We start from the raw sequence: 9101 nt of genomic DNA, 5'->3' as shown, positions 1-9101 counted from the left end.
ATCTCAGTGCTGCATTTGATACAGTTGATCATAATATTCTTTTAGAAAGACTTGAATATTTTGTAGGAATTAAAGGAACAGCGCTAGACTGGTTTAGATCTGATCTATCTGATCGAATTCAGTTCGTTCATGTTAATGATAAATCTTCCTCATGCTACAGGGTTACCTGTGGAGTACCACAGGGATCAGTGCTAGGACCAATTCTCTTTACTATATATATGCTCCCAATCGGTAGAGTTATTAGACAGCATGGGATTAATTTCCACTGTTATGTTGATCATACTCAGCTATATCTGTCTATAATCCAGATGAAAATAACCCATTACATAGATTACAGGTATATCTTGAAGACATAAAAACCTGAATGGAACCCTGATGCTGTTTGTTCTCTTTAGTGCTTTCTAACAACTCTCTAAGGCCTCCACAGAACACAAAGATTTATACCAACATAAAATTACCCCTTGTTCTGACTCTGCTTATCATTTTGTTTACGAGCAAATTAGTGGCACTGGATTTCCTTTAGTGGTATCAGATTATTGGGAGTAAATGTGAAAACATGATTCACTGTTTTGATTTCAATCTTTGAATACAATTCAAGCTCATGTATTTAATTCCTTTTGTCTTCAGTTTTGCAATACTTTCCTGTAAAGGTGTCCTGCAAACGAGCACTTGCTGCTTTTTAGGGGGACTTTCAAGGAATAGCAATCAGAGTTTTTGATTATTTTTTAATTAACCAGTTCTAAAAATTGATAGTTATAAATTAAATGCTCAGTAAAGAATGAAAGCTGTATTCTCATTTTCCTTAGAATATTAGAGAAAACCTTATTAAACTGTTTTGAATCCTTCTTCTCAAACTGATCTATCATTTCTATTTAACTCCTGCATATCAGAAGCTGAAAAGATGGCTGTCTAGGAAAAAGCAGGGGCACCACAGAGACTGGTGTCTACACAATTCTCATTTTCATCTTAGTCTGAGTCCTTTCCCAATGTGAGTACCTGATTTTTTTAGTCCTCTGCTGCCACCTGCTGGTCTAAATGGCTCCCTTCTGCTCTCTACTCTTGCAGGAAGGAATTTTCTACAGGACTGAAATTATGTCTTTATGATTGTCACTCTAAATCAATTATGTTTTTTTTGTTTTCCATATGATGTAAGGTTGGTAATTTTGGTTAGTGACCTGAAAGCCAGTCGCTTCTGATCTAACAAGCCGAAATAAGTCTGTTAACATTTGATAAACATGGAGCAGCTCTGAAGAGAGGGATTCAGACAGATAATAGAGCCAAACTCACTGACTATGCCCTTGCTTCCTTCTGTTTTGCTCTCCATTGTTTATCCATCCATCCATCCATCCATCCATCCATCCATCCATCCATCCATCCATCCATCCATCCATCCATCTTCCTCCGCTTATCTGGGGTCGGGTCGCAGGGGCGGTAGCTTAGGAAGGGACGCCCAGATGTCCCTGTCCCTAGCCACTTCTTCTAGCCCCTCAGGAGGAATCCCAAGGCGTTCCCAGGTCAGCCGAGAAACATAGTCTCTCCAGCTTGTCCTGGGTCTTCCCCGGGGCCTTCCCCCTGTGGGACGTGCCCGGAACACCTCACCAGGGAGGTGTACAGGAGGCATCCTAACCAGATGCCCGAGCCACCTCAACTGGCTCCTCTCGAGGTGGAGGAGCAGTGGCTCTACTCCAATAGGACCACATGATCTGCAAAAAGCAGAGACGCAATCCTAAGACCACCAAAACGGATCCCCTCAACACCTTGGCTGTGCCTTGGTCACCTCTCCATTGTTCAATTCAATTCAATTCAATTCAGTTAATTTATATAGCACCAATTTACAGCACAAGTCATCTCAAGGCACTTTACAGTTCAACTAGATCATCCAGTCAAATTGATTCAGTTTTCTATCTAAGGAAAACCAGTTGATTGCTCATTGTTCATTGACTCAAATACAATCCCTCACAATAAGCATGCTTGTAGCGACAGTGGAGAGGAAAAACTCCCTTTTAACAGGAAGAAACCTCCAGCAGAACCAGGCTCAGTGTGCTCTGAGCCAGCTCCCATGTCAGAGGAGGAAGAGAGCACATCCAGTTAGTCACAGTCAGAGAAACAGGACTACACTGGAAAACAGGCTGATNCATCCATCCATCCATCCATCCATCCATCCATCCATCCATCCATCCATCCATCCATCCATCCATCCATCCATCCATCCATCCATCTTCCTCCACTTATCCGGGGTCGGGTCGCGGGGGCAGCCTGTCGATCTCCCGCTCCCTTCTTCCCTCATTCGTGAACAAGATCCCGAGATACTTCAACTCCTCCACTTGGGGCAGGACACCCCCCCCTGGCCCGGAGAAGGCACTCTACCCTTTTCCGGCTCAAGACCATGGCCTCGGACTCGGAGGCACTGATCCCCATCCCGGCCGCTTCACACTCAGCTGGGAACCGATCCAGCGAGAGCTGCAGATCACGACCTGATGAAGCCAATAGGACCACGTCATCTGCAAAAAGCAGGGAGGCAATCCTAAGGCCACCAAAACGGATCCCCTCAACACCTTGGCTGCGCCTTGGTCACCTCTCCATTGTTTAATTCAATTCAATTCAGTTAATTTATATAGCACCAATTCACAGCACTAGTCATCTCAAGGCACTTTACAGTTCAACTAGATCATCCAGTCAAATTGATTCAAAGTTTTCTATCTAAGGAAAACCAGCTGATTGCATCGACTCATTGACTCAAATGCAATCCCTTACAAAAAGCATGCTTGTAGCGACAGTGGAGTGGAGTGACAGTGAACCCTAACCCTATCCAGGATGGAGTCACAGCCAAACAGGAACAGACCAGATGAAGCTACTATGAGAAAAAGCAGAGAGAGCAGAACGTTAGAGATTGAATAAATTCTGCAGAACAAAACATTGAGGCAATTTAGATGCAAATTGAGAATGATTTTAAGAATATCAGCCCCTTTTTTACACTTGGAAGTGGATCGATGAAGAGATTTTAGCCAAACTCCTGTCTCACCTCTGTAGATCATATTGCCTAAGGGAGAAAATACAAATGCTTTTCTTACATTACATACACTTTAACTGTTAACTGGATGTGGATGCTTTGTCAAAACTTTTAGACACAACCTTAAGAATCGATGGGCATCTCTGAATAATATGGGTCACTGCAGTTGTTTTCTTAAATAAAAAAACTATGAAATCATTTCATCAGTTATATTTTAGGGTCAGTTTTTGTTGACCCAAAGTTTTTGCTTGGCATTTTCCCCAGCAAAGAGTAATCTACATGGAGTTGGGGCAAGTGCATAGAAAAAAATTGTTAACATCCATGTCAACAAAGAGGGCAGAGTGGGTCAGTAATTCGCCTGCTAGGTCTTTTGTCCTGATGATTCAGGGATTTCGGTTCTATGGCCAGGATCAAGATTTTTGGCAGCCATACCAGTATGTTAAATCCCCACTCATTGAAAAAACAGCTAAAGTTAGAGCTGCAAACCCTTTGATTGAGGTTTATATAGCAGGCCTCTTCTCCTGCTTTGAGATCACCATATTGAGCAGGTGACCAACTCCAGCACTATTTGCAGGATGAGCAGTAAGGTAAGAGCTTTCCATTCACTCAATCCAAGTTTTGACCATTGGCACTACATCTGTATTGCCGTTCGTCTCATGCAGAGGAGATAGTTTGGTGTTTCTAGGTTATATTGCAGTAGAACTGAATATGAAGACATTGCCATATTCAGGATTTTCACTTGCACTTTCTCCTCATGCTCCAATTCTTGGACTCAGATCATATTCTACGAGGACTGGAACTGTTAGGGCCACTCATATGAGTGCGATACAGACTGCCCTGACATGCACACCCACTTCACTCGCTGCAACTCCATCAAGGTGGAGAGTGGCTGCTGGGTGCTCTATGGGAAGCACAACTACACCGGCCACCAGAGGAGAGTACCTTGGCTACCAGTGTTGGATGGGCTACGACACCATCCACCCATGTCATACCTTCTCCTATGTGAGATTACTTTGTTCATAACTGATAACTGATTTTTATTTTATATGTGTTTTACAGTCCAAATAAGTTGTTATCACTGATATGTTTTGAAGACAGACCAATACATTGGCCAGGCGATATTTTTTGCCCAAATTTGCATTTTTTCGTCTATTGATGTCGGCCATTATATACAGAGCCCTGGAATTGACATAAGAAAATATATATATAACTAGTTCTAATCTGTCCATCCATCCATATATGTCCCGTCACGCTTATCCCAAGGAGGGTCATGAGGGGTACTGGTGCCTATCTCCAGCTGGGTGATGGGTAAGATGCGGGGTCCACCCTGGACAGGTTGCCAGTCCATTGCAGGACAACACAGAGACAAACAGGACAAACAACCATTCACGCACGCACTCACACCTAAGGAGAATTTAGAGAAGCCAATTAACCTAACAGTCATATTTTGGACAGTGGGAGGAAGCCGGAGTACCTGGAGAGAACCACTGCACTCTCATGGAGAAAATGCAAACTCCATGCAGAAAGACCCCAGGCCGGAAATAGAACCCTGAACCTTCTTGCTGCAAGGCAGCAGTGCTCCCCTCTGCACAGCCAGGTTCTAATCTGTTCTGTAATTATTTGTTCCTGCTAAATTCTAATTCTTTCACATAGAAAACTTTTGTGGCCATAGTATGAGAGGTTTTACCATGTTAAAAACATCTGGGGGATTTGCCTTACCTCCTTTTTTCTAATTCCATTTTTAAAAATGCCCTTAAGTCATGCATTTATCCCTCAACGTCCATCCTTAGTGCAGCACAGTGCTGATTGGCACGGTTTAACTGACTACTGATTGTTAATTGAATTCTAAATTACCTGTTTTTCAGCCATAGAAACCATTGAAGCCTAGAGCTTTGAGTGGCCTTTGACCCTTACCCTAAGGCAAAGTAAAATGGAGTTTATATACATTCGTCCAGACTACAAACTGAGATTCTGCTCACAAGAATGAGTCAGCCTTTAGTATGTGTAAATGATGCGCTTTGGCAGCTGGTCATACCAAGATGTCAATATTTTATTTTAATGCCTCACTAATGAGCAATCAGAATCTCTTTATACTTGATCCCACGCCTAAAATAAAACTCCATCAGCCTATCCTTGTCTATCATGTTGGTTTGTTGCTGTGTTACAGAAGGTGTGCTGTAGGAGGATTGTTTTAGAATTTTGTGTGCATCATGTATTCATACTGTGGCCACATATAAGTTACATCAGGAGAACAAATTTGCACAAAAATTTGTTTTTCAAGAGAACGAATTAGGATTTTGTGAGCACAAAAGGTACTTTGGGGCCAAAAGTTTATATTTCGAGGGAATTAATAGGTATTTCCTGTAAACGTTATATATATATTTGTTTCCCATGTCAGTACACAGGCTCTGTGGATAAGGCATCTGTTGACCGATTCATTAGTGCATTAATTCCTAAACAGTTGGTTACTAACCCTAGGGGTGATACAATGTAATTGCAGGGGGCATGATAGAAATTAATTATATAAATGAACCAGTTTAAGAGTTTATTTGTTTGAAAGCAATGTTGAATTCTGGAACACAGTAGAAAAAAATTAAAATAATTCTGATCTAATGCAGATCGTAGTTTATTTTATTGCAATATTTAATTTGATGATGTTGGCTTTTCTTAGTTTAGACTATTAAAAAGAGGTTGAAGATTAAGGGGGTGCAAAAACATTCAAAGGGGGTCCCATCAAGAAAAGTTTGGGTGCATTCAACAGCTATACCTTACATTCACCTGAAACAGATGCATTGCTGGTTCCTCCATTTACTATCCACTGTTAATTAGATTTTTCTCTAAATATTTGTCTTTGTTTAAATTGAGTATTGTGTAACATTTGTTGTCATAGTGTCAGTGAAGGAAAAAGCAACGTCAGCTTGAATCGCCCCAAAAATAAAGGCAGGATGTATCAGGGATCGGTTAGATTGATGTCAAAATAATCTGTATCTGAACCGGCCATATAAAACGATAAACTGCAGAATTGGAGAATGGAGATGTAATGAAGCAGAATGATGAAAAGTCTTCCCTATGTCATCCAGCAGCCTAAATGTACAGCAACATAAAAGAAATAGGTTAGGATAACCTACCTATTTTGGAGGCCATATTGGAAGGGTACAGGAAAGGAGAAACGTCTGTCTGAAGTGAAGTTTTTACCCCCTGATTAAGGCATTCAGTCTACGTCCTACTATTTCTCTACTCCCCCAGCAAATGAGCAAACATCAGGCTGGTTTCTAACAATAAGCTTCATCAAATAGGAAGGTTTTAAACCCTCCTTAGAAGTAGACAGGGTATCTGCCTCACAGTCCCTAATATATTGCATAAAACTCACTGATCTAAAGTTTAAACCAAAACAGATTTACCTGGACAGGTAACTAATTTAACCGGACCATTAAATGCTTAGTAATACCAAGTTGTTTGGCTGTGAGTCTATCAAACACAGTACAAGAAGGGAATTTCTTATCTTGCATCCTCCACCTGCAGACCAGCGAGGGCCCCTACCGTCAGAGATGGGAAGTAACGAAGTACAAATACTTTGTTACTGTACTCAAGTAGATTTNGGAAGTGGATCGATGAAGAGATTTTAGCCAAACTCCTGTCTCACCTCTGTAGATCATATTGCCTAAGGGAGAAAATACAAATGCTTTTCTTACATTACATACACTTTAACTGTTAACTGGATGTGGATGCTTTGTCAAAACTTTTAGACACAACCTTAAGAATCGATGGGCATCTCTGAATAATATGGGTCACTGCAGTTGTTTTCTTAAATAAAAAAACTATGAAATCATTTCATCAGTTATATTTTAGGGTCAGTTTTTGTTGACCCAAAGTTTTTGCTTGGCATTTTCCCCAGCAAAGAGTAATCTACATGGAGTTGGGGCAAGTGCATAGAAAAAAATTGTTAACATCCATGTCAACAAAGAGGGCAGAGTGGGTCAGTAATTCGCCTGCTAGGTCTTTTGTCCTGATGATTCAGGGATTTCGGTTCTATGGCCAGGATCAAGATTTTTGGCAGCCATACCAGTATGTTAAATCCCCACTCATTGAAAAAACAGCTAAAGTTAGAGCTGCAAACCCTTTGATTGAGGTTTATATAGCAGGCCTCTTCTCCTGCTTTGAGATCACCATATTGAGCAGGTGACCAACTCCAGCACTATTTGCAGGATGAGCAGTAAGGTAAGAGCTTTCCATTCACTCAATCCAAGTTTTGACCATTGGCACTACATCTGTATTGCCTTTCGTCTCATGCAGAGGAAATAGTTTGTTGTTTCTAGTACTCAAAAGTGAGTACTTTTGCCCTCTATGCCTACCGTCTCCGAATATATGAGCGCGCCAACTTCCAAGGCCAGATGTTGGAGTTCAGCGAGGACTGTGAGTCAGTACAGGAGCAGTTCCGTGCCCGCGATATCTACTCCTGCAAAGTCTTGGGCGGCTACTGGACCCTCTATGATCACCCAAACTTCCGTGGCCGGCAGTACTTCTTGAGTCCTGGCGAGTACCGCAAAATCAGTGACTGGGGGGGCCACATGCGCCACCACAGGCTCATTTCGTAGGATCACAGAGTTATAAACCTATCATTTTAGAGACAGCTAACGCTAAAAAGTAATATGTGCAAAGAGCCAAAGCTGGAAAATGTTAAAGTAAAATGAGCTGCTGTAAACTACTTTCTTGTCAATAGTTAATAAATGTCTTGATAATCCCTGATTTAGTTCCTGGGTTTAAATAAATATTTTGTACTTCATACATTTTCCTGGACATCTGCAGCTCTAAATACCTATGATTTACTATAACCCAAAGCACTCTTGGTATCTGTGTCAGAAGAGAAACCACCTGGTTTAGAAAGCCTCTTAAAACGTTGACTTGCTGTACAGCAATGCCTGTCACAAAACAACTTGATGATTGGATTTAATCATGGCAAAATCTTAGGTTACGGCTCTAAATCTATGACCTGATTGTCTTACTGTCAGGACGGCAGTTGTTAACATTTTAATGTGACAACTGCTATGACCTATTTCTACTACTCAGCCAAAAGAAATGCACGTCTCAACTCACTCCTCACTGAAGGAAAGTGTCTTTTTTCTGACGGTGAAGGCTTGAATTATCATATTGGCACCAATTGGTGCCGTTAATTCCACTTTCTCATTGAGTGCCAAGAATCAGCACGGTTCTTGGCCTGGACAGGAGTTAAACATACTCAGCACAAAAGAGCCTAACATTGCAAATATTCATATTTAACCTTAAAGTAACACTGTAAGATTCTAACATGCTTTGATGCTTTTGGTAAAGAACAACATCGTAAACAATCGGGCCTTTTGTTTCACACACAGCAGCATGGCCAGATGATTGACCTGATGATATGTGGCACGGTGAGCGAATGCTGCCAGGCAAGTTAGTTATTCAATTTAAAATAATGGCAAATAAACATGGCTTAAGCCTCTTTTACTGTTTTTAGTATATAGGCATTTTCTCACTATAATGTATGGAAGAGGGTTAGGGGCACTGAAAAAATTAAAAAAAGTTAACTGATTTTAAAATATTATGTCAGTCTAATATGGAAAAAAAGTCAGAATTCTGACTTTAATCTCAGAATTCTGAATTTTTTCTCAGAATTCTGACTGAATTCTGACAGATAACAAACATGTTAGCATCAAGCCGTAGCCATGTCTGTTTTAGAGACTAGCTCTCGTGTTTAAATGACCTTCTGCTCTTCCATGAATGAAATAGCATCACCGGGGACCCCTCGGACACGTAAAAAGTTGCCATGTTCCGTCATTTTCCCCCAATGTGTTACTGTTCCTCTCAAACAACTCACATCTTCGTCAGTGAAGCCGAGTGCATCCACATCTCTATCTTTAGGGTGCCCTTCTACATTAAGATCCAACATTTTGAAAAAAAGTCATAATTCTAAGCTTAAAGTCATAATTCTATAACCTGACTCTGCCAGATAGATTTGATCCACATATCCATCTGGCAAACTTCGGTTGAAGTAATTTTGGGAAGGGGTGAAAATACTGGTTAGCTGATTGGCCTATGTTGGTGATAGACGGGC

General features: G+C 41.1%; 1 pseudogene; it reads left to right on the top strand.

Annotated features, from left to right (window-relative positions):
• Positions 1–3585: 3585 nt before the first annotated feature.
• LOC107104056 lies at positions 3586–7621 on the top strand (annotated as a pseudogene).
• Positions 7622–9101: the final 1480 nt, after the last annotated feature.

Source organism: Cyprinodon variegatus, unplaced genomic scaffold (assembly GCF_000732505.1).
Source record: "Cyprinodon variegatus isolate N-32 unplaced genomic scaffold, C_variegatus-1.0 Scaffold1602, whole genome shotgun sequence".
Classification (NCBI taxonomy): Eukaryota; Metazoa; Chordata; class Actinopteri; order Cyprinodontiformes; family Cyprinodontidae; genus Cyprinodon; species Cyprinodon variegatus.
This window is presented reverse-complemented; position numbering and strand designations above follow the sequence as displayed.